This window comes from Pinus tabuliformis, chromosome 3_2 (genome assembly GCF_031772625.1).
Source record: "Pinus tabuliformis cultivar Carrire ecotype Pingquan chromosome 3_2, CPIR1, whole genome shotgun sequence".
NCBI classification, from domain to species: Eukaryota; Viridiplantae; Streptophyta; class Pinopsida; order Pinales; family Pinaceae; genus Pinus; species Pinus tabuliformis.
In genome coordinates this window covers 163,472,226-163,487,653 of record NC_142302.1, presented here as the reverse complement: position 1 = coordinate 163,487,653, position 15,428 = coordinate 163,472,226, and the positions used below count along the sequence as shown (strand labels likewise).

The following is a 15,428-nucleotide window of genomic DNA, read 5'->3' as shown; positions in this document are numbered from 1 at the left end:
ATTTTAATCTTTGTATCTTTACTTACAGCATATCATGATGGCACTTATTATTTTCCTTTGTAATAAGAAGAATTGTTTTTGTAAATGCATCATCATGAGCTTTAGTTTTGGCCATAGAATTGGTCATTACATGCCCTGCTGGCTCTGCCTCTACTGATTATTACCTCTAATGGACCAAGGGTGCTAGTCTATGAACTTTGAATGTTGTATGCTGTTAATAGCCAACTAATGATAGGATCCTTTGGATGATATGTGATCTGTTATGAGTAAAATATATATAAAAATAGTAAAAATAATATAAATAATAATGGACATAACAATGATTAATTAACTAATAATTAGTAGGGAAGAGGCATGTCTCTATAGACATGACCATTCGTGAAAGGGTACTTACCTGGCTATATATACAGGACCCTCACTCTCAATTGTATCATCATTCTTATTCATACATTTAATATATATTCTTGTATCTTCAATGGAGATCTACATATTCCAAGTCTTCTGGAGTATTTAACTTGAAGAACGAACTTTGTTCGTTCCATTTGGTATCAGAGTTGTTTGATCCTCTGGCCGCTCAACCATTGCACAGAGCCAGCCTGATCCGGCTTTTGGCCATTGATATCTAGCAACCTTGTTTCCGTTGAAGCGTTTCGCTACAAGAATTTTGGGATTCTCCATTCTCCCATCAGGCCTTTGGCCATTTAAAAAATAAATAAATAAAATAAAATATATATATATATATATATATATATATATATCTTTTTGAAATAAAAAACCAAAAAATTATATATAAAAAAACAGAGATTATTAAAGAAAAAAGAATTATAAAGGGAAATAATAAAAATAATATTAAAAAAAAAACTAAAAACAAAAACTTACGACTGTCAACCGTCATACTCAGAAGACCGCCATAGCCCAATGGGCTATGTTGACCACTACTGGTCAACTACCCATGCAGTACACCCCCCCTTTCTTTGCAAAAAGGGGCAGCACCTGATTAGCGTTTCCGTGCCATCCTGCAGTCATCAGCAGCTTGATCATTTTGATTGTAAACCCAGTCTGCATGTATGAATTGTAAATAATCTTAGCAGACATGAGTCGTGTATGTGTATTGCCTAGGTGGACCTAACTTTCTAGTGGTAATCTACGTCCCGGAAGGTTTTTCGTCTCACCAATCCATGGATCGGCAGAGTTTTCCTTCAAACCTGACCCCAAAGCCGGGATGGATTTTGTCATTAGAACTTTAGGAGAATCCTAGTGTGTTGATCTGCTAGATTATAGTTGTGTCGCAGAACTGGGTGTTTTGTGAGGGTCTGTATTAAGTGGGTTTGTCCCCTTGAGATGTAAATTGTAAAAAGTCATCATGAAATGTGTCTTGAGGGTTGAAAATGTTTTAAATCCCCTCGTGAGTCCTAAGTCCTAGGTCCTAGGTGATGTTTCCGAAGGCTTAGTTCGATGATCCATTTAAAAAAATGAAATAAAATAATAAAATAAATAAAAATTAAGAAATTTTAAAATTTTAAAAATGAAATAAATAAAAAATAATAAAAAATTTAAAAAAGTTAAAAATTTAAAAAATGAAATAAAATAATAAATAATAAAAAATTAAAAAAATAAAACAAAAAACCCTAACTAATAAAATAATAATATTTTAAGTGAATAAATCGACGGATGAGATCAAGAGATGTCTTGATCCTCATCAACGGTCGAGATCATTTCTACATGGATCATTCGAACTAGCCGTTGGGATCATTTCCTTTATATAGGGTCTTAGGTGGTCATTTCAGATTATTCGATCTGTGAGTCTGATACTGAAGAAGCTCTCTTGTAAATCTGTTTCTGGTTAATAAAAGAAGACTTTGGGGTCCATATCTTGCTGGTGTTACTCTCTTAAAATGTTGTGAGATTGTTTCATTTTCTGCATATGTTATTTTCAGCCGTTAATAATAGCTTTTTGTAGAGTATTGTGAGCACAGGTATCTTGTTCACTTGCTGGGGTTTGGGTGCTGTTAGGGTTTCTGAAGTAATGGCAGGTATCTCCATTACTTCCTGAGATCTAGCAGCATTTTTGCCCTCTTTATTGACAGTTGTTTTGAGTTTTGCAGAAAACATCATTGAAGGAAATTTTGTGGGCGTTCGGGGAAGTTCTCGGCTGAACCAGCCAACTCCCGCAAGCATTTTGTGTTGAGCCCAGTTGGATTTGATCCTGGGTCTATCATTCGGTTTATTTTTTTTAAATTTGCATGAGAGATTTTCTGAAGTTCTTCACAGTGAAAATCTGAGAATCTTTATTTCTTTAAAATATTTCTGTGCCTATTGCTGAAATCTGGCTGTTAAGGGGCCAAATCTGTAAATTAATTAGCTGTCTAGGGTTTTAAATTTCTGCTTTGCACAGTCTTCATTAAGGTTTTGTTTTTCTTTTGCAGGTATAGGGTTTTTGTCTCTGCAAGACCGCCATCAGTTTTCATGCAAATAGAAATGTCCATGCGTGTTATAAATCACCGAAAGCGGCAGCAGTAATATGGTTGATTTACTATTCAGCAAGTATAAATCCGGCATAAGCTTTTCCGTAGACTGATCCGCCGCATCTTCATTTTGTCTACGCTGTCAACCGCTGACAAATTTTCTGCATTAATCTATGATAGAGGGTGATATCCTGAAAAGTGGTTGATGAAGGGCATCGAATTTAAAAAAAAAAAAAAAACGCCGGCAGCATCGGTTCCACTAAAAAATTCATTCAACGCCCGATTTCGATTCACGCACAGAGGTATAGCATTTTACGCAATGAAATTTACGTTTGCAGCCAGGTAATCGAAGTTTTCCTTGCAGACAATCGCACAACACAGGCCATAACACTGGTATCAAAGGATTCACCGGCTTTTGCAACGAGATAATGCGTATTTATTCTCGGACGAAATCGTATGATTGGTAATGCGTTTTGTTCCTTTCAGACAGCATTAGAGTGCGTTTCTCAGTTGACGGCTAGGGTTCTCTGGAAAATCTGAGCCCAGTTGAAGTCTTTTAGCAGAAATTCTTTCAGATGAGCAGCGTCTTCAGCGTGGGTTCTTCAGCGTGGGTAAATTTTCATTTGCGGTAACAGTTAATCGACTTGCTTTCTTTCCTCGAATTTTCTCGGCATGCATTTTCTTCTTTAGAATTTACGCGCAGGAAATCTTTTCACTGTTTGAGTAGTTACGTTGGTGTGGTTGCGTTTAGCTAATAGTTTCGATTTTTTTTATTTCTTTAGATTTTAATTGTATTTTAATATAGTTTCATTTTGTATTTAAATTTTAGTTTTATGATTTTTTCTAATTAGATTAAGTTTAGCATGGTTTTGTTTAGGGATTTAAGAGTTTCGTTTTAGCTTAGTTTAGTTATAGTTCAGATTTTAAAATTTTAAAATTTTAGTTTTATTTTTTATATAAAAATAAAAAATATATATATAAAATATAAAAAATAGTAAAAAAGATTTTATTTTAAATTAATTTAGGTTTAGTTTTTTTTTTTAATATAGTTTAGTTTTTTTTAGAATAATTTCTAGTTTTCATTTTGAGATTTTATTTAAAAAAAAAAAAAATATATAAAAAATATAAAAATATTGCTGAGATCTAAATTTTCAAGTCGAGATGCGAAATTGATATCTGGTTAATGGTTTATGATTCGTGGTGGTTTAAAGCATTCATTTTGAAAATTCTCAATTGCTGGATATCGTTTTGGTCATTCTACGAGCATTGTGATTTAGCTGATGATAGATGATTGCTTTTCATGGTCCATATTTTTATATCATTTAACAAGTAATCGTTTTAACCACAATCTCTTAAGGCACTGGTCTGCTAAATTAATCAAATCCATCGAATGCTTTTTATATCGTATCTCGTGTCTCCCAACCAACTAGTCGACAGTTGGTCTCATCATCTCACAGGGACTACCCCCCTTAGCCGCGGGAGACAGGCTTAAACGGAGGGATCGGGGATCAGAGTGACAGCCCCCGGTCTGAGCGTTGTCGTGTCAATCTGCGCGACAACAGGCTACACAAATTATCATCGCTCACGACGCTAACATTGCCTGTGTGAGCCACCAACCATAGCATTCCATTCGTATTCGGTCTTTTGTTCTCCTTGCCAGAGCCACGACCACCAGCGTATCACTCAATCCACTAGCCAAACTACAATCTCATTGACTGCTCTGTTCAAGCTACACATCGAGCCATAGGCTCACGGTCTCACTGCCACCCTCGACACCGTATGATGCCACTACCATCCACAGTTCACTCCAGCCGCCATCAACGAGACTCCCTGTAACCGCACATCAATCTACCACCATCGATTCTCGCACTGCCATCACCATTGTCGGCTTTCCCTACTCTTTCTGCAATCGTAGGTCCCTATTCTGTCATCATATTCCCCCAGCTTGCTTTGCTCAAGTTGGTTCCATCGTTGTCCACCAAGGATCCTCGACCCCACGCCAAATGACATTCTCGTTGCACCCGCAATCGTCTCAATCGTTTGATCATTTAGATTCTATAGCAATTGTCGTTGCCGCAGTTAGCATCTCATCTGTGTGTTACCGTCGTTACCCTATCTCGTGCCTATCTATCTCTATCACAAGTTACAACACCATCCCAGTATCTACTGATTTCGTAGTTCAAAAGTATTGATGAATATGTGATATTCCTACTTAGTATTTTACTAAGTAAATATCAATTTTGCTCAATTTTGGTTTATTACATGGTTACACTTAGGAGAAGTGGGCTTAGAGGACCCACATTTGATTTTTGGCATAGGAGGCACTCCAACATTAGAGTTAGATGAAAGATTGCGGCCTTGGTGGAGCGTGGGGGCCACCACAAGGGAATTTTGGCCCACATGGAGAGTACGCTCTCATTGGAGCGTATTTGGTGTGGGGAATTCGATGTGGGCCCACATGGGCAATCTTGGAGGCAACTTGACAAAAGGAAGGAGGGACTCTCATTTTGCTCATTCATCTATCATTTCAGAATTTGTCTCTTGACATAGCACGCTTGAGCAGTGAGCCAAGTCTACATGTGTTGTTCAACACGCAGGTGCTCCAAGCAGAGATCCCAGCCCTTACTTTGGTGGACTTTGAGTGCCAGCCCAAGGAGGGAGTTTTACTTAGTCCCAAATCATACCAACAAAAATGAGGTCGTACTACACCAGAGGGAAAGCTACAGCAGTGCAAGGACTGTGCAGTCTTGGGTACAGTCACTTCAGGACGTTGAGGAGTGAGTGGAGTTTGAGGTGGAAACTTGCAGGGAAGGCCTAGGGAGCCTTCTAACAGGGATGGTTGGCATTTTGGGAGCATTTAGCAGCAGACTCTACAAGTGGGTCGATTTGCCCAGCAACAAAGCCACACAAGCCAAAGAGGGTCGAAATTTTGGGGTCAAGTTTTGGCCAAACCCTTTGTGGGTTATTCTGGGTTTATTGAGGAGAGGTCGGGATTAATTTTTGGGAATTTTCTGAGCAGTGTATTGGGCCCTAGCTATAGATCCTTTAAGGCAAGAGTACACTTTTGCCCATCTACAACGCAGTACTTGAGCAGCGTAGCTACAATTTGGAGGAGGGTGTTTCACTTGTCATTTTGGGGCTTTGCTAGCTTGCATAGAGCAAGCCCAGGTGCACTCATTCCAGCATCTTATTGTACACCTCTTTCCATTAATAAAAAGAATCTACAGCGCAGTTTTTGGTGCAAATTTGTGGTATGATTGCTTGTTATTGTTTCATGGTGTTTTTGTCTATTTTGCTTTGCACATTTACTGTTAATTTTCCCTTAGAGATATTATAGTGGTATCAAAGCTCATAGACTTGGTACAGCCTGTGCGAGCAGCGCAGTGTATGACGTTGGAGGATAAGAAGAACATGACATATCGAAGGTAAAGGTATATAAGCATAGAAAGACAGCTGGAGATCACCCCTGATCCTGTGACTACAGAGCCTGAGGTAGAAGAAGCCTGTTACCCACCATTTAGTGGGTAATATCCCTAGGAGAAATTGTTTCTCCAAGATGATCCTCAGTTGGTAGCCTGTAGCCACCAGCTAGCTCATTGTGCCATTTTCTCGGACACTTAAGCCAGCCATGCGGTCCGTCGCCCATCTGCCATGATCGTATGTTTGAAGGTGTGCCTCCCGAATCTAGAGGTATGCCTTGTCATTTGGAAATTGAGTATTGTAGTTTGCTTATCATGGATACTTGTGGGCATGGATTAATGGGGGAGATTCAGCAGAAAGAACGGACTAGGTCTGTGCTCTTGTCCACTAGAACCCTTTTAGGAATTAACCTTGGATTCTAGTCCCGTGGGATCTCTTTTACTGACCATTTGGTTCCAGGGATGGTATTTCACGGGAAACCCTGATTTTGGTTGCATGGTCCCGCTCCCTTATCCGCTTATATTACCCTCTTTCCATTCATTATTACCCCATTCATCATTTCTCCCGCCTGGGTCCACATTCCTTCATTGGGTCCACATAGAGTTAGCATGCCCCTTCCCCTTGCCCACACCTTAGGTCATGGCATGGAATGAAGCCCAAAGGTTGATGCAGCTAAAAAGAAAGATAAAAGCATATACGGCCACATTGAACAAGAAAATGTACCACAAAGCGCAAAAGATGGTCGGGACAAACACATTTAGCACGTGGGCAAAAGCCAATACATGAGCTCTACCCCATCATCATGGCCATCACCTTGGTTCCTACAGGTTCTATGAACCTCCATCATATAGGAACTCATGATTGTCCCAACCCCTGGTGGGCAATGAACCACCCCACCTTAAAAGAGGGTATTCACTGTTATGTCTTATACATCATGCTCTCACCCCTTGATCCTCGAGCAGTTAATCAAAGAAAATCATAAAGAAGGCAAAAGGCATATAAAGAAGGGTGGAAAAATCAAAGTCGGGGCACCTCATGTACCATGATTGCTCCCTCCTATACATTATAAACCCAAGTGTGGGATTCCCTCTTATTAGCTACCCTCGTACCCCAGCATGTGACCCAGCGCCACCCCTTCTCATCCCCTACTTCATTCACTTCACTGTCACATGCCACCACCTTTTGAAGGATGTACCCTGACTATATCATCCCCTTTAGAAGTAGAAGCCACGTAATAGGATTATTGGTTAACCCCATTTGGAGTTTAGGAGACATTGGCACATCCCGAAGCCCATTATGGAAGGACAGGCCATTATGAAGCCCCCACCTGTGGTCCATGATTAGGTAAGCTCATTTACTCGATTTCTCTAATGACTTCTTGTAATGGAGGCTAGGGAACGCATTGGATCTTATATAGGATTGCAAATGGTCTCCATTTTGGGTTTGGTCGCCCTCTACGGGGTCCTAATCCTCCAGAGGGCTACATTGGCGAATGTAGGGTGAGCGTTGAGAGCCATGGGCCTCCACAATAGCAGATTGCACTCCATGGATCCCCACAACCATTCAGAGATTGTTCATTGTTCATTTATTGGACGAGGAGGATGCACCTAATCCATCATGCCCAGTCGGCTCCAAATCTACACCATACACTTGGCAGATGATCCAAGACTTGCACGATGATGTGGCATCACCTACACCATCATCCTAGCCCTTACAGGCGATCTACAGGCATCTTCGATTTGTTTGGAGACCCGCACACTTGTGTGCCCCCACATGTCAATTGGAGCACCACAGGTTATTTCAAGGGGCCAACCCTTTGTCCACTGCTTTTGAGGGTCCTATTCTTCATTGTGGCACCCATGGACTTCATTAAGCCTTTTAGAGGGCCCTACGACATGCATAGATTATTATTTGACCTCTTAAGAGGCTTACCTTTTTCATTTATGAGCTAGTTTGGTGGGCTTGTCACCAAACGTTGGATTATTAGAACATTATTTTATTTTTGGGGCTTATGTAGGCCAAGGAGGCTAATTCGAACTCCTAAGTTGTGTATAAATATAAGTGAGATGAGCTCATTTGCTCATCATCACTTGGATTGATCATTAGCTCTTGTGAGAATTTCACATTCTTTGGAGGTGGAGATTTTTGGATGAATGGATGAATTTTGATGTTTAGTTAAATCTTCTTTGTCTTGGAGCTTCTCTTGTTGGCAAGTTTGATGATTGGATATATTCTTCTTGCATGGTACCTTTAAAATGCTATTTTTTTAATGTGATTTTGTTGCAACACGATGCTAGGAATTTCGCTATTCTAGGGGCTTACTTACTGCATCAATTCATGTGAGGTTCTGGAAATTAAGTTTCTAAATGGTGTTGTATCATGATTGGGCCATGCAATGAATGAATGAATGTTCCTAGGGATAACTATTTCTTCCAATAAGTCATTGAATTATGCTAAACGAAGTATAAAAACCTTGAAGTTGCTTCAAACTAGCCATAAGCCTAGCGAAGTGTCTTATAGGCCTCCTTGATAAGCTGAAATCGATCCAAACCCTAATTTATCTATGACTCCATCTCTCCCAAAGACCAAGGCACTGGTCTTCCACTAGCGATCACTTTAAAGAAAAGATTTCTTCAACTTCTCTCTTTCTTTCTAGGCCTAGCGTACATAAGTCACTTAGGGTATCACTTATCTCACAATCTAGTTATCCAAATACTTCGATTGTTGGTCCATAACTGCATTGGAGTTTTCTCTGGAGGCCCTCCAAATTTGAAGCAAATCTGACGGTGGGATCTTGAGATATTGCAAGCCCTAGCTAGAGCACTGTTTCTTGCCCTAGGTTTCCTTTGGCTAGTGACCTCATTGGCATTATTGCATCAAATTCAAAGAAAATTTCTCCTTTAATGCAATATTCCTAGTTAGCCATGGCTAATTGGAATATTCGATTTTGCTCAATTTTGCCTTCTATAGCTATTTATAAATAAAAAGGCGAGGAGAGGGGGACATACTCACTTCATGAATAAAGACATTCCCTAGTAGCACAACGTTGTAACTTAAAGAGTGAGCCAAGGGGGGCCAAAGAACCACGTAGAGGGGGGGCCCACGTAGACACTTGGAGTGACTGAGCAAATGGTGAGAAACACGTGGCAAGAGGAAAGCTACGTTGGAGGAGGTGAGCCTTGCGATTGAGAGAAGCCAATGATATAAAGGAGAGAGGAGCCTCCTCATTTTGGCATTCGATTATGTGCATTTGAGCTAGTCACTTCGACTTAGAGCACGCTGGTTGTTTAGCTAGTCTGCAGCATTGTTTAGTGCATTGAGTGTCTCCGTTTGGAGATCTCACCCTTAGCCGCGGGGGACTTCGAGTGCCTGCTCGGGTAAGGTATTTCCATCAGTACTTTTGCAATAGTTTCATCAGCATTTTGGCAGGAGGATTGAGCATCTTAGATGACTGCGCAGTCTTGAGAGGGATGACGCAGTTCTTTCTGGCAGGAGTTCTGGATTGAGGTTTTGCAAAGGGATTTGTGCTGGGAGGTTGAGCAGGGGATCAGCCCTTGCATATTGGAGGATTTTGGCTGAGTTTCAGGCAGAGTTGTGGTGGGTTTATTTAAGTGGCAGCGCAAAGCCTTGAGGGAATGCGTGGGTCCTCAAGGGGGCTATTTTCGGGGGTATGCCATTTCAGAAAAGCTTTCTGGGTTTTTCTGGATTTCTTGAGTAGAGTCCGATTCCATAGTTTCAGCATTTTCTGAGGAGGGGAACAGCCCCAAATCCTCATTTGATTTCCAGCAGCAGCAGCAGCACGACAGTTCTCCATCAGCTTGAACGCAGTTTAGAGAGAGGCCATTCCTTTGCTATTCTAAGTGTATTTCTTCACTTGCCTTGTGCAAGTCGAGGTGCCATCTTTCTGATCACCTCTTGTACTCATTCTATTACTCAATACAATAAAATGGCTTAGCATTTCTCTCTGCATTTCTTGAGTATCTGCTTATATCTCATGGTTATATCATTATATGTTGCATCGTTGTTATTTTCATCACTTTGAGCTTCCCGGTTATTATATCATTTATACGTATTTGGTTGGAGTTTACTGGGGTTTGGGGAATATCTTGGAAACGGGATATTACAGTGGTATCAGAGCATAGATCTGGCTCAGCCTGTGGAGCTAGCAATCTATGACACCGGGGGAAAAGCCCTACATCTATTACAGAGGTAGGAGATACAGAGACACTGGGCGTAGGTTGGAGAACACTTACGGAGAGGGAGACTGTGTTCCGGTGGTGGACGCAGAACAGGAGGAGCCTGTGGTGGACGCAGAACAAAAGGAGCCTGTGGTGGACGCAGAACAGAAGGAGCCTGTGGCGGATGAGGACGGGAAGAGATTTGTGGACATGCTCCTCAAATCAGTACAGGATCTGTCGAGGCAAATTGAGGTGATGGGGCAGAGATTCACGGCAGTAGAGGCTAGACAGCGTGAGAGCCCATGGGTTTTCCAGGTTGGTGAGGGATCGGGTGCATCCCACCATTTGCCAGAGCAGCGTGATACTACTCAGCAGGTGGCCTCACATGCCCCTACACGCTCTACCATGCCCACTTTCTTAGGAGCAGACACGGGGGCCGAAACCCAACAGGTGGCAGAGCCCGGTCATATGGGCGATTATTTTGTAGAATACTAGGCCTATGGGCAGGAGTTCAGGGAGGCTCTCTCATTCAGAGACTTTGTTCAGCTCCAGCAGGATAGTAGACCCCACGACCATCACAGAGGGTACCGGCATTATCATGATGGTTACACCCACCGTGCAGCTAGTAGATTCCACTTGCCTATGTTTGATGGTTCATCAAACAGTTTGGCAAAGTCTTGGGTGGAGAAGCTGGACATTTACTTCCAGCTTAACCAGATGTCGGAGATGAAGGCCATCAAGGTGGCGACATTACATTTGGATGGTGAGTCCCAGGATTGGTGGTTCCATGGGATGGTTACACTCGGACACTCCACAGTGACGACATATGCCGAGTTCACCAGAAGATTGATGGAGAGGTTTGACCGGAAGGATCCAGAACAGAACTTTGTGGAGCTGACGAGACTCAAACAAACTGGGAGCCCAGAAACCTACATTTCAGAATTCTAGAGGGTTTCAGTGATGGTGCCAGATCTATCTACAACACGGAGGATCTACATGTATGTTGAGGGGTTATTAGAGCCACTTTAGGGTCTAGTCAGATCCACTAGACCAACCACCCTTCAGGATGCTATTAGCAAGACCCGGGACTTACAGGATGTCTTACCCAGGACCTGGACACCTTACCCCCAGCGACAGGCTTTTCAGCCTAAGGGGAAGGATGTGAGGATTCCGCCTCCGAAGGGGAATCCAGGACGAGTACAAATTGATGATGATGCCAGGAGGGAGTTGAAGAAGAAGTGGTCGTGCTTCACTTGTCAGGAGCCGTGGGCACCGGGACATAGATGTGCTGCTGGCAAAGCACATTTTATTGAGGTCTTCACCGAGAGCAGCGAGGAAGAGGATGAGGAGGATGATGTGGAGGCAGGAGGTAGTCATGCCACACAGGATCGTTTGCTACCTCCACCACCAGCAGTGGGTAGTGCAGCTTTTGCACCTACCAGAGGGGCCCTTGCAACATTGCGAGGGGTTCCCAAGTATTTGACGATGCGCGTACAGGGGCCAGTACATGGCTAGTGGGTATCAGTTTTGGTTGACAGTGGGGCAACCCACAACTTCATTGATGCACAGATGGTTGAGCGGAGAGGTATACAGACAGAGAGCTTCGATGGCTTTTCAGTTTTGGTCCCAGGAGATCAGACCATGGTGTGTGCTCATTATGTTCCAGAGTTATCAGTGACGATGGGCACCTACACACTGACTGACCACTTTTTCGTGGTCGATATTCTGTACACCAACATGATATTAGGTGTTCAATGGCTTATCACTCTAGGGAAGGTCACAACAGATTGGAAGACCCTGTAGATGGAGTGGGATGATGAGAAGACAGGGAGGCATGAGAAGATACGGGGACAGCACACATATCCGCCTCAGACTGTTTCGGCTCATCGGATGGAGGCAGTCTTCCAGAAGGGAGACGTAGAGTGGGCAGTGGAGCTGCGTGCATCAGAGGCAGGGACTACAGGGCAGACAATGCACCCAGAGATACAATCCATCCTTGACCGGTATGCCATAGTATTTGGGGAGATTCCGCCAGGACAGCCACCGGACCGGGGGTTTGAGCACACCATTGAGCTTGAGCAGGGCATACAAGAAGTGATTACTACCCCCTATATGCATCCTAAGGCCTATCAGGATGAGATTAAGCAGGCCATTCAGGAGTTGCTGGCGGGCACATTCGGCCGAGCACAAGTCCTTTTGCTTCTTCTGTGGTGTTGGTGAAGAAGAAGGACGACACATTGAGGATGTGCATTGACTAGAGGGCCCTGAACAAGAAGACCCTAAAGAACAGGTACCCCATACCCAGGATCGATGAGTTGATGGATGAGTTGAGAGGAGCCCGGTTCTTCTCAAAGATTGATTTGAGATCTGGGTACCATCAGGTTCGCGTGAGGGAACAGGACATTCCCAAGACCGCCTTCAGGTGTCACTATGGGCACATTAGAGTTTTTGGTGATGCCCTTCGGGCTAACCAACGCCCCAGCTACATTCCAGTCTTGCATGAATCATATCTTCCGCAGTCACTTGAAGAAGTTTGTATTGGTATTCTTTGATGATATACTCATTTACAGCAGGACTTGGGAGGAGCATCTCCAGCACATTGAGACAGTGTTGCGCATCTTGGAGGAGCAGCAGTTCTATGCCAAGCTCTCCAAGTGTGAGTTTGGATTGACGGAGATGTTGTACTTGGGACACATCATAGGGGTGGACGGAGTGAGAGTCCACAAGGAGAAGATTAGGGCCATCAGAGATTGCCCGGAGCAGAGGAACATGACGGAACTTCGAGGATTCATTGGTATTTGTACTTACTACTGGAAGTTCGACAAGAGTTTCTCATAGCTTGCTGCACCCCTAACGAATTTGACGAGGAAGGGGGCATTCAGTTGGTCGGATACAGCGCAGGGAGCCTTTGACAGGCTCAAGGAGGTGATGAGCAGCTACCCAGTGCTTGTATTGCCAGATTTTTCGCAGCCATTTGCTTTGGAGTGTGATGTGTCGAGAGAGGGAATCGGCGCAGTATTGATGCAGGGAGGTCACCCTATAGCCTTTGAGAGCCGGAAGCTCCTTCCACACGAGAGGTTGTATTCTATATACGACAAGGAGATGCTAGCCATCATGCATGCATTGGCCAAGTTTCGGCAGTATCTAGTGGGTAACAGGTTTAGGGTGAGGACTAATCACAACATCCTCAAGTTCTTTTTGGAGTAGAAGCAACTACAGTAGAGGCAGCAGAAGTGGATCAGTAAGATCCAAGCATATGACTTTGACATTGAGTATGTCAAGGGTAAGAACAACATGGTAGCGGATGCCCTTTCACGTAGACCAGCCACGTTGTCTCTTATGAGCTTGGACGCAAACTGGAGGGCTCGACTCTTAGTAGAGTACTCCAAGGATAGATTCGCATGTGAGGTTCTGGATGCACAGGTGGCGGATGACAAGTACAGGGTGGTCGATGAGATCATATACTACAGGGACCGGATCTTCTTGACTGAGAGATCTCAACTCAAGAAAAAGATACTTCAGGCATCACATGATTCACCATTGGCATGCCATCAGGGGTTTACCAAAACCTACAGGGCCATTAGAGAGAGGTTCTCAGGGAAGGGCCTCAAGGAGGACGTACTCCAGCATGTCCGGGAGTGCGACATTTGCCAGAGGAACAAGGGGGAGATGAGCCATCCCGCAGGATTATTGCAGCCTCTTCCCATTCCGGAGGGGAAATGGGAGAGTATTTCGATGGACTTCATCACAGGGTTTCCCATGGTGTAGGGCAAGGATTGTATCTTTGTCGTCATTGATCGAATGACAAAGTACACACATTTTTTCGCCATATCCACACACTACACAACATCACAGGTGGCCGAGCTGTTCTTCAGAGAGGTCTTCAGGCTACATGGTCTTCCTAAGACCATCATCAGTGACAGGGACAGCCGTTTCATGGGCTGGTTTTGGCAGGAGCTTTTCCGGTTGGTGGGGACGGAATTGACACCGAGTACCAGTTATCACCCACAGACGGACGGGCAGACAGAGATAATTAACAAGTGGTTGGAGGGCTACTTGCGTAACTATGTCAGTCGGCAGCAAAGAGCATGGCTAAAGTGGCTGCATCAGGGGGAGTACTGCTACAACACTACACATCACATGTCCATCGGTATGTCACCATTCTATGCTTTGTATGGATATCATCCTTTATCTTTTGCTAACGTGATGTTTGGTGCTAGCAAGGCTCCGAGAGCCAAGATTTGGATCCAAGAGAGTCAGGATATTCTCCGAGCTCTCAAGGATAATATGGCTACAGAGCAGAACCAGCAAAAGCTGTACACTGACAGGGGTTGGGTGGAGAGACAGTTTGAGGTAGGGGACCTGGTCTACCTACGATTACAGCCATACCGACAATCGTCACTGAAGGGGGCTGAGAAGCTCAAGCCCTGATTTTATGGGCCATACAGGGTGATACACAAGATTGGACAGGTTGCATATGAGTTGGAGTTGCCCCAAGGCAGCAAGATTCATAACATTTTTCATGTATCATGCCTGAAGAAGGCATTGGGGCAGCATGTGACAGTGACAGATGAGCTACCACCCACGGATGATGAGGGGCATTTGGTGTTGCAGCCAGAGGCTATTATTGATACCAAGGAGAGGCGGCTGCGGAGCAGGACAGTCCGGGAATTCTTGGTGAGGTGGAAGAATTTACCGGATGAGGATGCCACTTGGGAGAGTGAGAAGATCTTCCATCATCCATCACTTCAATTGCTTGAGGACAAGCAACATTTTGCCGGGGGAGACTGTAATATTCCTAGTTAGCCATGGCTAATTGGAATATTCGATTTTGCTCAATTTTGCCTTTTATAGCTATTTATAAATAGAAAGGTGAGTAGAGCGGGACATACTCACTTCATGAATAAAGACATTCCCTAGTAGCACAATGTTGTAACTTAAAGGGTGAGCCAAGGGGGTCCAAAGAACCACGTAGAGGAGGGGCCCATGTAGACACTTGCAGTGACTGCGCAGATGGTGAGAAACACGTGGCAAGAGGAAAGCTACGTTGGAGGAGCTTGGGATTGAGAGAGGCCAACGCTATAAAGGAGAGAGAAGCCTCCTCATTTTGGCATTCGATTATGTGCATTTGAGGTAGTCACTTCGACTTAGAGCACGTTGGCTGTTTAGCTAGTTAGTGCATTGAGTGTCTCCGTTCGGAGATCTCACCCTTAGCCCCGAGGGACTTCGAGTGCCTGCTCAGGTAAGGTATTTCCATCAGTGTTTTTGCAGTAGTTTCATCAGCATTTTGGCAGGAGGATTGAGCATCTTAGATGACTGCGCAGTCTTGAGAGGGATGACGCAGTTCTTTCTGGCAGGAGTTCTA

General features: G+C 43.8%; 1 protein-coding gene across 2 annotated transcripts in view; it reads right to left on the bottom strand.

The window, feature by feature from the left end:
* LOC149180310 (NAD-dependent protein deacylase SRT2-like) overlaps window positions 1–15,428 on the bottom strand; it is a 278,802-nt gene that overhangs the window by 154,758 nt on the left and 108,616 nt on the right. The gene's annotated exons all lie outside the window — the stretch shown is intronic.